At 44.9% G+C, this 20320-nt stretch overlaps 1 long non-coding RNA gene across 1 annotated transcript; it reads right to left on the bottom strand.

Moving 5' to 3' along the window:
* Positions 1 to 7895: 7895 nt before the first annotated feature.
* Positions 7896 to 10231, bottom strand: LOC129707103 (uncharacterized). The gene is made up of 2 exons (XR_008725145.1): positions 9802 to 10231; positions 7896 to 8138 (listed from the first exon to the last, which is right to left on the bottom strand). It is a non-coding gene; the product is annotated as an uncharacterized LOC129707103 (long non-coding RNA).
* Positions 10232 to 20320: the final 10089 nt, after the last annotated feature.

Genomic DNA, 20320 nt, shown 5'->3' with positions numbered 1-20320 from the left:
CAACAACGGGCTGTTCCAGCTGCTACGGCCAGGCAAGGGCCTCCGCTGTCACGTAACAAAAACAAGAGAGGCTAAGACAAAGTTTCTTCCCACAGGCCATCAGGACTGTAAACTCTGATCTCACCGGGGCGTAGATATTGTTGCATCTTCTTTTTAATGTATATACCGGTTGTGTTCTGTTCTGTTCTGTTCTGTTCTGTTGTTTTGCACAATCCCGCAAGCATTGCCAGTTTCATTTCACTGTACATGTGCATGTGACAAATAAAGTTGACTTGACTTGACTTGGATGGCCAAAGAGGTTGTAAATATAGTCAAAAAAGTAAAAGGAAGTGTCTGCAAGGTTTAAGGGGAGGGAATCATACAGTAGGAAAGTAGGAAAGAACTCTTGGCAAATTTGTAGATTGACCCTTAACTACATTGATGTACAGAGGGATCTTGGGGTCCAAGTCCCAAACTACCGGAAAGTGGCAACATCGTAGACAGAGTTGTAAAGTAGGCATATTGGTATGCTTGCCTTCACAGGTTGGGCCATTGAGTATAAGAGTCAGGAAGTTATGAATTAGGTTTGTACAACTTAAGTTAGGCCGCATTTGGAGAATTGCATGCCGTTTTGAACACCCCATTACAGGAAGGCAATGGAGATTTTGGAAAGGGTGAGGAGGAAGTTTGCCAAAATGATGCCTGGATCAGGGGGTATTAATACTAATGCTAGTTTTTTATTTAGCTATATTTAATTCCTGAGGCACAATGCAATGATCAGGTATTTGGCTTCTAAGACCCGCAAACTAACTATTGCACTGTGCAGTGTGCAGGAAGGAACTCCAGATGATGGTTTAGACACAAAAAGCTGGAGCAACTCAGCGGGCCAGATAGTATCGCTGGAGAAAATGAATAGGTGACGTTTTGCGTTGAGACCCTTCTTAAGGCTGAGAGTCAGGGGAAAGGGAAACGAGAGATATAGACGGTGATATAGAGAAAAATCGAACAAATGAATGAAAGATATGCAAAAAAAGTTAAACAGGCCATTGTTAGCTCAGGGCTAGGTGAAAACGAGTTACAGACAATGAGACTCAGTAAGATGACTTTGAAACTAGTAAAACAGCTTGGGTGGAGAGGGAAGGGATGCAAAGGTTATTTGAATGTAAAGAAATCAATACTCATACCGCTGGGGTGTAAGCTGCCCAACGAAATGTAAGGTGCTGTTCCTCCAATTTGCATTTGGCCTCACTCTGACAATGGAGGAGGCCCAGGTCAGAAAGGTCAGTGTGGGAATGGGAAGGAGAATTAAAGTGTTTGGCAACCAGGACATCACTAGGCCCGGGTGGACTGAGAGAAGGTGTTCAGCTAAACAATCGCCCAGTCTACGTTTGGTCTCGCCGATGCATAAGTCCACACGTTCAAGAACGGATACCGTAGATGAGGTTGGAGGAGGTGCAAGTGAACCTCTGCCTAACCTGAAAGGACAGTCGAGGTCTCTGGACAGAGTTGAGAGAGGAGGTATGGGGACAGGTGTTGCATCTCCTGCGGTTGCAGGGGAAGGTATTTGGAAAGGGGGTGGTTTGGGTGGGAAAGGATGAATTAAAGGTGGACAAAAATGCTGGAGAAACTCAGCGGGTGTGGCAGCATCTATGGAGCGAAGGAAATAGGCAACGATTCGGCCCGAATCGTTGCCTGTTTCCTTCGCTTCATAGATGCTGCCGCACCCGCTGAGTTTCTCCAGCATTTTTGTCTACCTTCGATTTTCCAGCATGTGCAGTTCCTTCTTGAACAAGGGATTAATTAACCAGGGATTTGCGGAGGGAATGGTGAAGCCCATTAACCTACAGCACAAAGTTGATTGGTTTAATCTCTCCTCAAAGATCTGATCTGGGTTGGTCTGCAGTTTGCTGTTAGCGAAACCTTGCTTTGATGTTTGGCATGGTGCCCTGTTTGTGAATGATAGACCAACTTCCAACTGCATTAGGTCCAAGTTAATTATCGTATAGCCCAAATTAAGAGAAGAATTAATTAAATTTCACAGAATTGTTCGATGGAACAGCTTGGTTTGGGATAATTGCCTACCATCCATTCACCAGAGTTAGAATAAGCAATCCCTTTGATCTGATTCTGGCCACACACCTGCAGGGACCAGGAGGTTGGTAGGTAACGGCAGAGCAGAATGAGGTATAGATTGGGGAATGTCGGAGTGCTATGTTGGTGCAGATTGTCCACTGGCCACCCAGCAGCTGCTGCCTGCCCATAAACCCTCTCTTTTTCCAATGCAGAGTAATGTGACAGCTCTCAGAGTAGCTCAAACATTCGAATGCTCGGGGATATCTGGCTTTCACAAACATTGTAAAAGACTGTGCAAAAGACATTGCGTAGTTTAAAGTAAAGTGAAACTGATGAAACACACGTGTGCACACGCAAGCACACACACACACACAAACAAGCGTGCGCACATGCACGTGCACACACAAAGATGCACACATGCATATATACAGACATACACACACAGACACATATACAGACACACAGCCACACAGACACACACACACACACACACACACACACACAAACACACACACACACACACATGCACAGATACACACACAGATACACACACATTCACACCCACACATACAGAGCACTAAGACTTTTATGTATAACCATATAACCATATAACAATTACAGCACGGAAACAGGCCATCTCGGCCCTACAAGTCCATGCCGAACAAATTTTTTTTCCCCTTAGTCCCACCTGCCTGCACTCATACCATAACCCTCCATTCCCTTCTCATCCATATGCCTATCCAATTTATTTTTAAATGATACCAATGAACCTGCCTCCACCACTTCCACTGGGAGCTCATTCCACACCGCCACCACTCTCTGCGTAAAGAAGTTCCCCCTCATATTACCCCTAAACTTCTGTCCCTTAATTCTCATGTCCCCTTGTTTGAATCTTCCCTATTCTCAAAGGGAAAAGCTTGTCCACATCAACTCTGTCTATCCCTCTCATCATTTTAAAGACCTCTATCAGGTCCCCCCTTAACCTTCTGCGCTCCAGAGAATAAAGACCTAACTTATTCAACCTATCTCTGTAACTTAGTTGTTGAAACCCAGGCAACATTCTAGCAAATCTCCTCTGTACTCTCTCTATTTTGTTGACATCCTTCCTATAATTGGGCGACCAAAATTGTACACCATACTCCAGATTTGGTCTCACCAATGCCTTGTACAATTTTAACATTACATCCCAGCTTCTATACTCAGCTTCTATATGTTTAAACTGACTGATTAAATGATATAAAAGGGCCTATTTTTCACCTGGGAGCCATTTCCACCCTTGCATTTTAATGGTGCTGCAATATACGTGCCAGCTTTGGGGCAGCATAAAGCTGAATGTTTTTTTGATGGAATGGTCACAGTAGTGAGCAGCTCCCCACCCTTCACCAGGCTTAGCCTTCAATTCATCCAATCTTCACTGCATTGAGTACCCTCTTCTCCCTTCAAGTGTCCACCTCTACCAAGTGTTTCCCAGGGGCAGTTGAGCTGATGGTTCTTCGTTTAGCATCTACAAGCACTCCGCACTAAAGATTCCATCAAGAATTTCCCTGCATAGATAAAGGGAATCAGTGGAATCAGTGTCCTAGGTCTCCTCCATTGTATAGTGAGGCTAAGTGCAATTGGAAGAACAGCATCTCATATTTTGCTTGGGCAGCTTACAGCCCTGTGGTATGAATATAGATTACTCTCAATTCAAATAACCCCTGCATTCCCTCTCTCCCCAACCCTCCCCACGTTGCACCAGCTTCTTGTTCTCACCTAGCAAACAGCTAACAATGGCCTTTATTATCATTACTTCATCATCAGCATATCTTTCATTCATGTGTTCTATATCTCTCTACTTCACCATCTATATCGGGTGGGAGATTGCAACCTTCACGTGGTCCGCCCTGTTTCGACGAATGCAATCAACCCGGCGTGCACAATCAAATATGATCGCATAGAACAAGTTGTCCTACAACTTTAGGCTGTGTACGCCATACGCAAGAAGAAGAAGACCGTCTATATCTCTCGTTTCCCTTTCTCCTGACTCCAGTATGAAGGTCTCGGCCCGAAATGTCACCCATTCCTTCTCTCCAGAGATGCTGCCTGTCCCGCTGAGTTATTCCAGCATTTTGTGTCTGTCAGTGGAATCTTAATTCCTCTCCAACAAGAGGAAGGTAATGCAGTCAACACAGTTATTTCTCACCATTGACGTGGCTTAATTATGAGCTCGAGAATTCTTTCTCTCAACCTCCCCACCTTTAAAACCCATCTCTTTGAATCAACCTTTTTGACATCTTGCTGTGAAGGAACGTGAGATGTTACTGTTAAGGAGTTACATTAAGGATCTTCTTAATCTTATCTAAAAACACAAATTATTTTTGACATTTTCCAAATGCATTTGGGAGATTGTAATCACGGCATCATTAACTGCCGCTTGTGAAGCAGGTTCTGTGTGTTGGCTCCATTTCTCTAAATGCATCTGGGACTAGGTTAGCCAAAACAATGAATTCTACCTCAATATTAAACCATTCAATATTTTAAATATTTTATTGCCATTAACATTTCTTCTCAATCGCTGACTTAAATTATATGTTTGTGTTAAAGACTATCGTGTTCTGTGTGCTTTTTTTTATTCGTATGGCTGTATGGTGGCCACAAATTTCACTGTAGCAATTGGTGCATGTGACAATAAATGTCTCTTGTCTTGTCTCTTGTCATCCTCCTTCTCAGGATGGACAGCAGTTCTAGAGGATGACTCCAGGGGTCTTCTCAAAGGATAGCCAAAAAATGCAGCCTTGTAGCTAGGGTTGCCAACTTTCTCACTCCCAAATAAGGGACAAAAGGTCAAAATAAGGGACAAATTCCCCACGGCAATTCGTTGCCCGATTCGGCTGTGGCTGGGTGAATGATGAGTTGGCCTGGGTGCTGGACTGCACACAAAGCCCAGCCAGAGGGCCAGCTGAGGAGTTTTGGCCTAGGTGCCGGACTTTGCGAGCGACCTCGTGCAGCCCGGGCCAAAACTCCACAGCTTGCCCGCTGGCTGGGCTTTGTGTTCTGCTGCAGCGCAAAGCCCGGCACCCCATCCAACACATGAACCGATGATTGGTCATGAGAAGGACGGGTGGTGGTGATGTCGGCGGTAAGCTAAGGTCCGAAGGTTTGGTCAGCTGGTCGGGCTGCTGACTGGCGTGGCCACGGGCGAGGCACTGCTGCTGCACTCCATGTGCTGCATTACATCGGGATGGGTGAGGCGGGGGCAGGTGCGGCGCTCCGACCCGATAGTCCCCTCGACCCAAGTAGTAGCCGTCAAATACAAGGGCGATCCCGTATGGGACAAACAAACTTAGCCCACTATACGGGATATCCCGGCCAATACGGGACAGTTGGCAAGCCTAGTAGCAATGCACAGATATAGAATCGTAGAGCCACTGAGCCACATAGCATGGACAAAGACCCTTCAGCCCAACTTGTCCATGCTGACCAACATGCCCTATCTAAGCTATGACCATGTCTTGTCCATACCACTCTAAACATTTCCTATCCAAATGGCTTTCACTTATTTTACATCCTTTTATAGTACCTGCCTCAATTACCTCTTCTGGCAGCTCCCTACATATACCTACCAACCTCTGAGTGAAAATGTTCCCCGCAAAGGTCCCTATTAAATGTTTCCCCCTTCAACTTAAACTTATAAACTCGGGTTCTTGATTCACCTACTGTGTATTCACCGTATATATTCCCCTCCTGATCTTGTACACTTCTTTCAGATCATCCCTCAGCAGGTGACCAAAACAGAACACAATAGTCCAAATGAGGACTCACCAAGATCTTGTTCGACTGTAACGCAACGCCCCTACTTCTATACTCAGTACCCTGACTGAGGAAGCCATCTTTGCCACCCTATCTTCCTGTGTTGCCAGCGGTCTTTGGTGTGGGATCTGGTGGGGGTGACCTGGGCCACATCTTCCGCTTGGGATCCTTTCCATTCTCACTGTCACTGACAGGATATCAGTAAAACCGCCCATAATGGTACAAACCGTTACAACCACCCAGCCACATGTTGCTCTTTCTTTCTGTACTCACATATTTTTATCTTGTGCCAGGATAAGAGGATCTTCCTAAATACTCCGAAGACTTCATGCTTATGACCCTCATGTCACTGACTGGCCACAGACCTGCCTGCTATATTGTTGAGAGGCAGCAGTGTGAATATTGATTTCTCTAACCAAGTAACCCTTGTATCCCATCTCTCTCCTACCCTCCCCAGCCTAGTCATGTACTAGTTTCACTGTCATCCTAGTGAGTTTCATTGTCTGTACAACCCGTTTTCACCAAGTCCACAATGAACAATGGACTGCTTCCTTGATCATCGTTACTTTATACATATCGTTCTTATCTTTGTTCTACATCTCTCTATATCACCGTCTTTATCTCATAATCATAAACATAATCATACTTTATTAGCAAAGTATGTTTTGCAACATATGAGGGATTTGCCATACAGTCATATCAGTAAAAAGCAACAAAACGCACAAAATAAATTTTAACATAAACATCCACCACAGTGACTGCTCCACATTCCTCACTGTGATGGAATGGGGAAAAAAAGTCCGATCTCTTCCCTTCTCTGTTCTCCCGTGGTCGGGGGCCTCGAGCGTTCCGTTGACGGGGCGATCTTGGCTACCGGAGCTGGTGGTGTTTGGGCCCTCGTGTTGGGGCGATCAAACTCCTGCAACGGGGGATGTCAGCTCCCTTGCGCTGGGCGATCTGACCCCGGGTCAGAGCTGGTCGAAACCTGCGTCATTTGGTGCTCCTGATATCGGTCTCTACCCGAGACTGCGAGCTCCTCGGTGGTGAAATCCGCTGGCTGAGGTTGGAGTGTCGATCCCAGGTAAGGGATCGGCTCCAATGGTAAGTCCACGGCCCCGCGGTGGAGCTCAAAGTCAGTCCTGAGCAAAGCCGCCAGCTCCATGATGTTAGGCCGCAGAGTGACCGGAGATACGGTCCGTAAAACAATCGCATCTCCGGCAAGGAAAGAGATTGAAAAAAAGTTTTCCCCGACCCCCCACATAAAACAACCCAGAGAACAGTAACACATACTTTTAAAACACACTAAAAATAACAAAAAAAAGACGAAAAGACAGGCAGACTGTTGGCGAGGCTGCCATCGCTGACGCCACCTCTCGTTCCCCTTTCCCCTGACTCTCAGTCTGCAAAAGGGTTTTGACCCGAAACGTCACTGGATCTTCTGTCCAGCAATGCTGCCTGTCCCGCTGAGTTACTCCAGCATTTTGTGTCTCTAATGTTTAGCCAGCTGCCATATTATTGCCCTGGTCATGAACCATTCCCAGGTCATTCATTCCTTGCAAGCAGCAGAGAAGCAGCTAGACATTACGAAATAAAAAACAGATTCTGCTCAGGGAACAGTGAGCATGTTCTGCGTGCCACTGTTTAGTTAGAGCGATGGGAACTTTCAACAGGATGCGGCAACTTAAGCTGCTGCCGTATTTTTGCATAATTCATGAAAAGTGCTGAACACGCTTCCCTGAGGCTTAGACAGCGACGCCCACGCCCATTTCCTTCCAAAAAATCAACCCACAGAATAATGAGATGGATTTGATTTGAGGATACTGCTGCATCGCATCAAGCCAATTGTTAAGGACCCATCTGCAAATTCGAAGAAATGAGCAAAAGGCAGAAAGTACGAGCGAGCGGCTTGCAAAACAACTGCATGATTAATTTTGATAATACTTCAATGAGGTTCCCGAAAACTTAATTTCCAAAGAGATATGATAAGAATGTATCGTCTTATAAGCAGTCACAGACATAATGCACTTATTTCAAACAGGGATCGACTGCAATTGTTTTTTGCTATAACATTTAATACAATCTCATGGGAACAGAACTCATGCAAGAGATCTTTCTATGATACAATTCAGGAATTGTCTTAATAGCAGCAGTTCCTTGCAGTTGACCCGATGAATGTCAATGGGTACTGCATTCACGAGGCTGACTCCCATCTGCTTGGCCTTACACCAGTGAACCTATGACAACACCGGGACTTCAGTGCTTAATAGAGTTCGATGATTCCAAAAATCCAGCTTCTGAAGAGGGAAGAATGAAAAAGAAATAACAGTGCATCGGTGAATCGAGGACCAGAGGACATAGGTTTAAGATGAAGAGGAAAAGATTTAATAGGAATCTGAGGGGTAACTTTTTCACCAAAAGGGTGGTGGGTGTATGGAACAAGCTGCCAAAGGAGGTAGTTGAGGCTGGGACTATCCTAACATTTTAGAAACAGTTTGTCGGGTACATGGTTTTGGAGGGATATGGACCAAAATGTGGGCAGGTGGGACTAGTGTAGCTGGGACATGTTGGGTCAGTGAGGGCAAGTTGGGCCGAACGGCCTGTTTCCACACTGTATCACTCTATGACTTTATGATACATTAAAAACTCCCAGTGATACAATTATTTGTTGCAGACAGTGTACTGAATCTTCTCGAAATTCCAGGCATAATGAAAAATTGCACTTGCAGCCATTAACATTAATCAATTGTAATTAGTATATTTCAGTGCTGGATGAATGCAGGCCAGGAAACGTGAGTGCTTATAGACCAGTCTGGAAAAATAATTGGAAAGCAGGTTTTATTTTAATTGGAGGGATTTTTTTTGCAACTAACAGATTAGGCAGACTATTACGAGGATGAGGGGGAGCCAGAAGAAGGTTAACGAAGTGCCGATTTACATCGGCGCCTCACACAAAATGCATAGTAATCGCACGTTAGCTGATTCCACATGAAGCGCGACTAATAATGGGGCTTTGGAACAAGGATGTGGGAGCACTTGTCCCCACACACTCTCCGTGTCAGACTGCGGTGACCTTGCAAGCTAATGTAAACTGTGCACATGCTGACCTATATAATCTCCCGGTTGCCAAACACTTTAATTCCCCGTCCCATTCCCACACTGACCTCTCTGTCCTGGGCCCTCTCCATTGTCAGAGTGAGGCCAAATGCAAATTGGAGGAACAGCACCGCACATTTCGTTTGGGCAGCTCACACCCCAGAGGTATGAATATTGTTTTTTCTCACTTCAAGTAACCCTTGCACCCCCTCTCTCTCTGCCGCTCACCCACCATAGTCGTACCAGCTTCAAAGTCGCCTTGTTGAGTCTCATTGTCTGTACTGGGTTTCACTTTGCAAACAGCATGTCCCACTATCACGACCTCTGCCGAGTTTGCCCTTGACTCATACGCGCAGCATGGTCGTCACGAGGTCGTAGCAGGCCGTGATGCTAGTCGTAGGTACTCGTGGCATCAAGTAGGTCGTGGCGTTTTTCTAGCCTGATGAAAAATGTCCGCGAGTAAAAATGGTCGTGAATTAGGTCATGAAAGTGGGACAGACTCTTAACAATGACCTGTTTCCTTTATCATCGTTACTTTTATTGCACATCTTTCATTCATTTGTTCGATATACTCTTCATCAATGTGTATATCTCTTGTTTCCCTTTCCCCCGACTCTCACTCTGAAGAAGGGTCCCGATGCGAACCATCACCTATTCCTTTTTTCCAGAGATGCTGTCTGACCTGCTGAGTTACTCCAGCTTTTTGTGTCGGTTTAAACCAGCATCTGCAATACCAACCTTTTTGTGGCTTGGTTGACTGGATATGTAGGATTGAGTCATAGAGTTGTACAACTCAGAATCTGGCTCTTTGGCCTTCCAAGTCCATGCCAATGTTTTTTGCCCATCTGCACTAATCCTACTTACCCACATTATGTCTGCTTTCTTCTTGTTGAATAGAAAGAACATTTTCTGGGCAAGTCTTCAATCCTTGCAAAGAAATGGAGCAACGACAAAGGCTTCCTGGGGCTTTATAGCACACATATATCGCAGATACCAATTCAAGCAGAATTCTGTTTCCAGAGCAGAGGTGTGCCCATGCCCGCAATTTCGTTCCCAACATCTAAATAAATAAATATTTAAAGAACGTTGAGAAAAGACTCCTGATTTCTACATGTTTCCCTTAAAAGAGAGGTCAATAGCTGTGAGCCACGGGTTTAAGTTGGAGTATTAAAAACACCAATAGCCTTTGGGATCTAAAGTCGATTAAAACTGAATCGGCCAACGTCATCTGTATCTCTGCAATCCATATCAGCATATCTTAGAACAGGGGAATGAGGTATGCAATCAGTATCAATTTGAGCTGGAAGCCAATCATTGCAATTTATGCCAGATTTAGACCACCTTTGTTATCAGAAATAACTTTTAGTTTGCTAATATTTACTTAAATAAAAGTAATGTCTCAGATAAGTTCATAGATTCATGTCTGAATGTGCCTGTCTAAATGCCTCTTAATCGGGTTCCACCATCTCATCTGGCAACGAGCTCCACATATCAGCCGCTTTCTGTGTGTAAAGAAGACTTTACCTATGGATGGGAAGGGAATGGAGGGTTATGGTCTGAGTGCAGGTATATGGGACTAGGGGAGATTATGTGTTCGGCACGGACTAGAAGGGTCGAGATGGCCTGTTTCACGTGCTGTAATTGTTATATGGTTAACTACACACGATATATGGTTATAAATCAGGCCGCTTTCAAAGTGTGTCCTAACTTTTATGACGCTGACCAATGAAGCCAAGCTCCAAATCTTCTTTAAAACACCCCTGTCTACCATTGTGAAAATCTTCCTTCACCATCACCCTTACGGAAACTACCCTAGTTTCAGGGGAGAACATGAGCGCTTTATAGCATCTCCTCCGTTCCTCATTTCCCCTTTTCCTCTATACTCCTACCAAGGAAAAAAGATTCTGGCTCTCTACCCTATCTATGCCTCCTATTATTTTTATATGCCTCTATCAAGTCACCCCTTGCTCCAGGGGAAGCAAACCAAACTGCACACGATATACCTTGTGCGCTCTGACCAGTGCTTGGCAAAGTTGCAAAGTAGCGTCCTAACTTTTACATATTGTACGCTGACCAATGAAGCCAAGCATGCCACATGCCTCCTTTGCACCCAGTGTACTTATGTAGCCATTTTACGGGAACAATAGACTTGAGGCCCAAGTTCCCTTTGTTGAACGGTTTTCGCTACCATTGTGAAAATCTTCCTTAACCATCCTTATGGAAACTTTTTTGACCCTAGTTTCAGGGGAGAACATGAGCGCTATATAACATCTCCTCCGTTCCTCATTTCCCCTCTGCACGTGTCCTCTAGTTCTACATTGTCCTTGCAAAACATATTTCTCCATTCACTTCCTCATTCCATCAATGTCACCAGCATTATTCTGCCTTTATTAACCCCCCGGGCACAATTCACAGGAGATTAAGGCTATAATTAGATTCTTCTACCAACGATAAATAAAAGATTCAATGTTCTTACCTTTGCTGCTGTGTCAACGTACTTGCATTGCTCTTGAACGTTTGCCCTGGATTCAGCCGCTTATCAATTGCATTGTTAAAGCAAACTGGAAAAAGGCAGACTCACATTTATACAGTTTTACATAACTCTACACAATGTTAAGCTAATAAGGTACTTTTGAAGTGTTATCTTTGTCGAAAGCTTGAACTGTGGCAGCCACTTTCCACATAGCGGACAAACACTATAACATTATCATAATAACTGACTTATAGTTCTCATTGATATTGATTGACAGAAGAATATTGGCATAATTTTCCTGTCCTTTACAATAATGCAACAAGACGTTTCATGCCCACCTGATATGAATGAAGATAGATCTTCAATGCATTTCGTTGTCTCTGTACTGTACACTGACAATGACAATTAAAAATTGAATCTGAGATCTGCCATTGTAGCACAGTTCAATTCATTTTACAGTCCAGTCTTCAGAACAGGACCTGAATCACTAAAACAGCCACTGGAGGACTGGTATAGTGAGGAGGACGCACATCTGCACTATCCAAATTATAGAAGAGCTAGACAGCCAGAACCTTTTCCCAGGGTGGAAACATCAGACTAGAGGGCACAGCTTTGAGTAAAAGGGGCAAGGTTTAAAGGAGGTGTGCAGGGCAAGTTTTTTCCACAGTGAGTGGTCTGGAATGGGCCGCCATGGGGTGGTGGTGGAGGTAGATATGGTGGTGGCATTTAGGAGGCTTTGAGATAGGCACGTGGATATGCAAGGATTGTCTTTAGACTTTAGAGGTAGAGCATGGAAACAGGCCATTCGGCCCACCGAGTCAGTGCCAACCAGCCATCAGTCCACACACTTAGGGCAATTTTTACAACTTACTAAAGCCAATTAACCTACAAACCTGTACGTCTTTGGAGTGTGGGAGGAAACCGGAGCACCCGGGGAACATTCACAGGGAGAACGTACACTATCTATACAGGCAATAAATACCCACAGTCAGGATTAAACCTGGATCCGGCACTGTAAGGCAGCAACTCTACCACTGTGCCACTGTGCAGCATTTGCCGAATGGAGGGATATGGATTATGTGCAGGCAGATGAGATTAGTTTAGCTTGGAATCTTGCTTGGCATTATCGTTGTGGGCCGAAGTGTCCATCCCTGTGCTGTACCGTTCTGTGTGATATGATCATCGGGAAGCTGTAATTACAGCAGGGAGCTCTCGGCTGACTTGTATGAAATGACTGTGAATAATGATGTCACAGTCTTCACAACATTGACCTGTGACGCAGTTTCCTTGCTGAACCTGGGAGGTGGAAGCTTTGTCCTCTCCCCCCACAGCCCACGCACTGTGTGCCAGTTTGGAGCGTTAAACTTCTCATAACTAGGAACAGGTTGTTCAGATTCTTCAGACACGACCCGAAACGCTACCCATTCCTTCACCCCAGAGATGCTGCCTGCCCCGCTGAGTAAAGGGCCTGTCCCACTGCACGAGGTAATACAAGAGCTCTCCCGAGTTTAAAAAAAAATCAAACTTGTGGTAAGTACGTAGAATGTACGTAGCGGGTACGTCAGAGCTCGGGACGTCGCTTAGCGGCTCGTAACGCTAAGGGCAGGTACTCGGGAAACGCGGTAAGCTCGTGAAGTTTTTTCAACATGTTGAAAAATGTCCACCAGAGCCTCGAGTACCTACAAGCGGCTATTACCGTAATTCTCCGAGTTCGAATCAGGGGAAACTCGGGAGAATTACCTCGGACAGTGGGACAGGCCATTTACTCCAGCATTTTGTGTCTGTCTTGCTAAATATCAAGCCAGTTTCCTCTATATCTTGAACCAGTTTTACGGTCCTTTGATGAAACTGGTCTGTGATGTGTTCTGGGTGAGAAAGATGAAACATATTTCCTGGGCACAGTTTTTAGCATGAAAATATAGAAAGGTGGGTGGACAATAATATTATGGAAAATTCCACACATTTTGTTTCTGGCTGAGTTGCCCAGGTTACAGAACAAACATCAAGCTGCCTGTATTACCATATTTATTGGCATGGAACACATAGACAGAAGGTTATATAATTGTTAGTATATAATTGCCAAACAAATAAAGTATAAACATCTGTCTATGAATAGAGACATTATTGCAGCCACAGTAGAGACATTATCGCAGCCACAGTAGAACAAATTATTAAACAAACCCATCCATCGTTGCAATAATGCTTATTGCGGTCAACTCGAGGTGATAAAGCACATCAAATAAGTAATTTTGGTGAGAATGATACCAAGGCAATAATCCAAATGTTCCAAAACTTTAGTTGGAGCAGCATTGGTCACCAGCAAAGGTTCAAGACTAAGGGATAGCAAAATGATATGTGCATTGCACAACACTTGATTTAGAGTGATAACGGTGTGGAAACAGGCCCTTCGGCCCAACATGCCCCCATCGGCCAGCAAGTCCCACCTGCCAGCATTTGGTCCATATCCCTCCAACCTGTCTAACTGCATCTTAAATGTTGGGATAGTCCCCACCTCAACTACCCCCTCCAACAGATTGTTCCATACACCCACCACCCTTTATGTGAAAAAGTTACTCCCTCAGATTCCTATTAAATGTTTTCCCCTTCACCTTAAACTTACAGTACGTCCTCTGGTCCATGTTTCACCTACTCTGTGTATCTACCTGATATATTCCTCTCATGATTTTATACACCTCTACAAGAACACATCTCATCCTCCTGCACTCCAAGGAATAGATTCCCAGCCTACTCAACCTCTCTCTATAGCTCAGGCCTTCTAGTCCTGGTAACATCCTCGTAAATCTTCTCTGTACCCTTTCCAGATTGAGAACGTCCTTCCTATAACACGGTGCCCAGAACTGAAAGTAATACTTTATGTGGCCTCACCAACGTCTTGTACAACTGCAACATGACCCAACTTCTATACTCAATAGGTACACAAAAATGCTGGAGAAACTCAGCGGGTGCAGCAGCATCTATGGAGCGAAGGAAATAGGCAACATTTCGTCCTGAAACGTTGCCTATTTCCTTCGCTCCATAGATGCTGCTGCACCCAGAGTTTCTCCAGCATTTTTGTGTACCTTCGATTTTCCAGCATCTGCAGTTCCTTCTTAAACACTTCTATACTCAATACTCTGGCTGATGAAGGCCAATGTGCCAAAAGACTTTTAGACCACCCAACCTTGATCTTTAGATCACCTGTGGCTCAGTCAGTAGTGAACTTGCTTCTGGCTTGGAAATCTCATGTTTCCTTTGGGCAGCTTACAACCCCGCAGTATCAATATTGATTTCTCTAACTTGATGTAACCCTTGATTTCCCTCGCTCTCTGTCCCTCCCCCATCCGAGTTCTCCGACTAGTTCTACTGTCCTCCTGATTAAATATTTCTGATTGTTCCTCTCAGCTAATAACAAACCTTGCTAAATGTTCTATCTTCAGCTTTGATCTGTCATTTTCACAACTTACCCTTACCATACCTCTAAACTCTCTCCCCCCTTCTCAGTCTGAAGAAGTGTTTCAGCCGGAAACATGACCAGAATGACTTGTCTCCAGAGATGCTGCCTGTCCCGCTGAGTTCCTCCAGCATTTTGTGTCTATCTTATTGAAATCTGAGAGTTGGTCCTGCTCCAGAGATCTACTGTAAATACATGAAACGTCTTCTAGAATTACTTTCTTCGAACACCAGAGGGCAGAGTCTGTGTTGTTGTTCACTCCTAATCTTCCTGACCTTTGTGGCCTTCCAGTTTTAACACTCATCCTTTTGTTAAATCTGATCATGGCTTTTCCCTTGCTATCTCCGTAATCTCATACTCCATCATACCAAAGCTTTCCGTTACCACTTCTGGCCTTTTCTTTTAACGTTACTCTTTTTCTCGATGTCATTCACATTAGTTGTAGCTCACATGGGGCCCACTCTTTCAGGCTTCATTGCCCCTCTGCATCCTCCTCATCTCCTTCAAGATTCTCCACCTCAGCCAAACTTTCCTTCACACTACACTCTAAAGTCCCTAAAGCCCCTGTCCCACTGTACTAGGTAATTCATGAGTTTCCCCGAGTTTTCCTGAGTTTTTCATCACGAGTACTTTTTTACTCGTGGACATTTTTTAACAGGGATGAAAAAGCGTCACTAGTTTACCGGATTTCCCGAGTACCTACCGTTAGCATTACGAGCCGCTACCAGACATCCACGAACTCCTACGGACCCGCTACAGACATTCTCCGAGTTCTGATCAGGGGGAAACTCGGTAGAACTCTTGAATTACCTCGTACAGTGGGACAGAGGCTTAACACCTCTGAGCAGTGAAAGTTTTTGATCCTATGGGGGTAGTTTTCCACATGGTGGGCAACCTACATTGACAAGTTACACGTGAAATGGAACACTTGGAAAAATCAAGCTGGGAGCCAAGTTTGGGACAACTGATAGATAACATTGCAAAATGCGATTCCAACAATTATATGATATATATTTTGGGGTGGACCTTGGACTATCCTCTATCCAAAATAATATCTGCAGAACACAAGAAGCTTCTGAAGAAAGATAGACACAAAATGCTGGAGTAACTCAGTGGGACAGGCAGCATCTCTGGAGAGAAGGATTGGGTGATGTTTCGGGTCGAGACTCTGAGTCAGGGGAGAGGGAGACTAGAAATATGGAAGGGTGCGGTGTTAACATGATAGATCAAAGCAGATGCTGTTCAAGGAAATGGTCCACGCTATTCTAATCTAACAGCAAGACTCCTCATGCCTCCATACTTTGACACAGAACTTAGAACAATACAGCTCAGGAACAGGAGCTTTGGCCCACAATGTCTATGGAAAACATGATGCCGAGACAAACTCTTACATGCCTGCATGTGATCATATCCCTCCATTCCTTGTATATACACATGCCCTAAACAAAAGCCTCTTAAACAACATTGGGAACATTTTTCCTGCATCCAGCTTGTCCAGTCCTTTTATAATTTTATATGTTTCTATAAGATTCCCCCTCATCCTTCTAAACTCCAGTGAATACAAGCTTAGTCTTTTCAATCTTTCCTCATATGACAGTCCCGTCATCCCAGGGATCAATCTTGTGAACTCGGATCCACTTGTCGCATCCACTCCCTACACATTCGGGGCAATTTACAGAGGCCAATTATCTTACAAACGCACACATCTTTCGAATGTGGGAGGAAAACCAGTGCACCCGGAGGAAACACACATGGCCATCAGGTGAACGTGCAAACTCCGCACAAATGGCAACCAAGGTCAGGATCAAACCCTGGCCTCTGGCGTTGTGAGGCAGCAGCTCTACCAGCTACGCCACCATGCCGCTCTTATCTTCTTTCTGATACTTCTTAATTCCTTGAAGCAATGAGCTTGCAACCTCTTGGTTTAACACTTCTACAGTAATTGATTCTACGTTGATGGTTTCAACAGAACAATCATTCAGATTGAAATAGTGTTTATAGTCAGGTCCACCAGGGTGCCATGAAATTCCTTGTTCACACCAAGCTCACAGAGTAAACAGGATACACGCAGTAATGATAAAACACATCAATGAATACAACGATGAGTGTAAAACAGCAGAATGGTGCAAGATTGCAAACTGACATATACAAAATTAAAGAACGAGAACGGAATAACTGAATGAGGTAGAATTACGAGTAAAAGTACGTGGCAGCGCCACTGGGAAGTGATTGGTTCGTATCTGAAAGTAGATCTTTAGCATAAAACACATGGTTCAGGTCATCTAGAGACAGAGGCGGCATCCCTTCTAGACAACGATAAAAGAACCGCCGAGTCGCCTAGATTGGGGTCGGAAGGAATTTTCTCCCGAATTGGACGGGTTTTTATCCGTTTTTTTTGCCTCCCCCAGCACCGAGGTCTAGAGGGGTGATAGCATAAAGGGGAGGGTAGGTGTTCGTGTCTTGTGTCTAGTTTGTGGGTAAGTGTATCCAGCCATGAGCGAATGGCTTCAGACTATACGATACAATGCTGAACCATTATTTATCCCAGGAGGGAAATTGACTGGTCCTAGATTGGTCTACGAACATCTCAAGACCTTTCTTAAGATGTTCTTAAGTTTGGATATCCACAAAGAGACATTTCAGTCTCTTCAGTAATATTGCTTGTTGTGATTATCTGATCACCTTGGACATTTCTGACCTGGCCTCCAATGTGTACTCAATACAATTTAGCCAAAAGATTTTGGTCAGTATTCTTTGGAACTTGGAAGAATGAGGGGTGATCTTATTGAAACATGAGATTTTAAAGGGGACACAGCAAAATTGATACTGAGATGGTTTCTCTTGTGGGAGTATCTCAAACCAGGGGGCATAGTTTCAAGGTAAGGGTCATTTAAAGGTACATAGAAATCTCCCCTCACATCGGATCTCCCCTCACAGGGCTGTGTGCTGAGCCCCCTCCTCTACTCCCTCTTCACCTATGACTGCACACCTGTACATGGTACTAACACCATCATCAAGTATGCAGATGATACAACGGTGATTGGCCTCATCAGCAACAACGATGAGCTGGCCTACAGGGAGGAGGTCCAGCACTTAGCAGCATGGTGCGCTGACAACAACCTGGCCCTTAACTCCAAGAAGACCAAGGAGCTCATTGTAGACTTCAGGAAGTCCAGAGGCGGCACGCACACCCCCATCCACATTAACGGGACGGAGGTGGAACGTGTTTCTAGCTTCAGGTTCCTGGGAGTCAACATCTCCGATGACCTCTCTTGGACCCACAATACCTCTACTCTGATCAAGAAGGCTCATCAGCGTCTCTTCTTCCTGAGGAGATTGAAGAAGGTCCATCTGTCTCCTCAGATCCTGGTGAACTTCTACCGCTGCACCCTCGAGAGCATCCTTACCAACTGCATCACAGTATGGTATGGCAACTGCTCTGTCTCCGACCGGAAGGCATTGCAGAGGGTGGTGAAAATTGCCCAACGCATCACCGGTTCCTCGCTCCCCTCCATTGAGTCTGTCCAAAGCAAGCGTTGTCTGCGGAAGGCGCTCAGCATCGCCAAGGACTGCTCTCACCCCAACCATGGACTGTTTACCCTCCTACCATCCGGGAGGCGCTACAGGTCTCTCCGTTGCTGAACCAGCAGGTCGAGGAACAGCTTCTTTCCGGCGGCTGTCACTCTATTCAACAACGTACCTTGGTGACTGCCAATCACCACCCCCCCCCCGGACACTTATTATTATTTATTCAAATCGTTTGCTATGTCGCACTTCCAGGGAGATGCTAAGTGCATTTCGTTGTCTCTGTACTGTACACTGACAATGACAATTAAAATTGAATCTGAATCTGAATCTGAATCTGAATCTCTACAGTGCTCCACCCCAGAGGGTTGTGGAGAGTGGATTGTTACATGTATTTAAAATGGAAGTGAATACATTTTTCATGTCGGGGTATTGAGGACAATGTGGATCTGGTACAGATGAGACCTGGGATAGATGGCATGATCATACTGGATATCTTGGGGGGCCAAGTGTTCAATTTCTGCTGCTATTTTCGTTGTATTTTACCAAAGTCCCATCGGGGAGTTTTTGTCCTGCTCTCTGGTCTAATTAGTTTAGTTTTTTAGTTTAATTTAGTTTAGTTTAGAAATACAGAGTGGAACCAGGCCCTTTGGCCCAAGTCCACACCGACCATCGATCCCCTGTTCACACTAGTTCAATGTTATTCCACTTACACATCCTACACTCCAGGAGCAATTTACAGAAGCCAATTAACTTACAATCCTGCACGTCTTTGGAACCTGGGAGGAAACTGGAGCTCCCAGAGAAAACCCACGCGGTCACAGGGAGAACATACAAACTCCACAGAGACAGCACCCGTGGTCGAGATCAAACCTGGGTAGCTGGTGCTATGAGACAGATCCACTACCACTGCAACACTGTGCCACCCCATTCTAACCCATTGACATTGCTTTTTGTTTGGCCACAGGAGGTACATGGTCCTTTAAATGACACCTCGCTACTGAGTTACTCCAGGCTGATCCAACATCCCAGAAGGTGCTTGTGGACTTTCTTCAGGAATGCCGCTTACTGCCTCCCAACCTATCTGTGGCCAAGACATGCAAAGCCTCATCGGCATAAAACACACTTTCAGTACATGTCTTAGATGATTCATGCGATAATCTGGATGGAGAAACAGCAATTACTTTGACAAATTTTTTTTTTGTTTGTATTGTATTAGCAAAATGCATCATAAAACTACCCACCTCGAAGAAGCTGCCATTGTATTGTTGGAATTGTTGGCTTAGGCCCAGGCTCAGCAATAAAGGATTGTGATCTCCAGTGAGAACAAAATTAATCCTCAGAGGGGGAAAATCATCACGTCAAAGATGATTTAGCGTTCAGTCCCAAACTGAGCAGTCAAGCTGCTTGTATAAGTATAAGAACATGCTACAGGTTGTTTCTGCACTTTCTCGAAAGCATGATGAAGACTCCATCCACAGTATCATTTTTTTAATATAATCAAAAATATTTATTCAAATATTAAAATAATATGCACAGTCCAGTAAAAATCAAAACAGAAGCCACCACCGTAATACACGACAAACGATGAACTATTATAGAACTATTTTACACTCCTTGTCAAGGATGCATTCAACCGCCCGCAGTGTCCAGTGGTCCCGGAAATCCCCCAGGGCGTCCATGGACAGCGCCACCCGGGCACGGACATAACCCCGGAAAAGGGGCAGGCATCTGGCTCGGGCAGGGCCCTCTTCAGCCTGGCACCATGACTCACGGATGGCCAGCCTGGCCAGGCCCAGGAGCAACCCAACCAGGACATCCTCGATCCACAATATCATTGGAAAGTGTGCACGCTAGCTTTAGTACACTTTCACGCTGAACTACTATCTACCTCTTTGTTGACCCTTGGACTAACCTTGAACGGACTTTGATGG

The sequence above is a fragment of the Leucoraja erinacea genome, chromosome 20 (assembly GCF_028641065.1).
Source record: "Leucoraja erinacea ecotype New England chromosome 20, Leri_hhj_1, whole genome shotgun sequence".
NCBI classification, from domain to species: domain Eukaryota; kingdom Metazoa; phylum Chordata; class Chondrichthyes; order Rajiformes; family Rajidae; genus Leucoraja; species Leucoraja erinaceus.
Note: the sequence above shows the minus strand (reverse complement) of the source record. Positions and strands in the feature narration are given on the sequence as shown.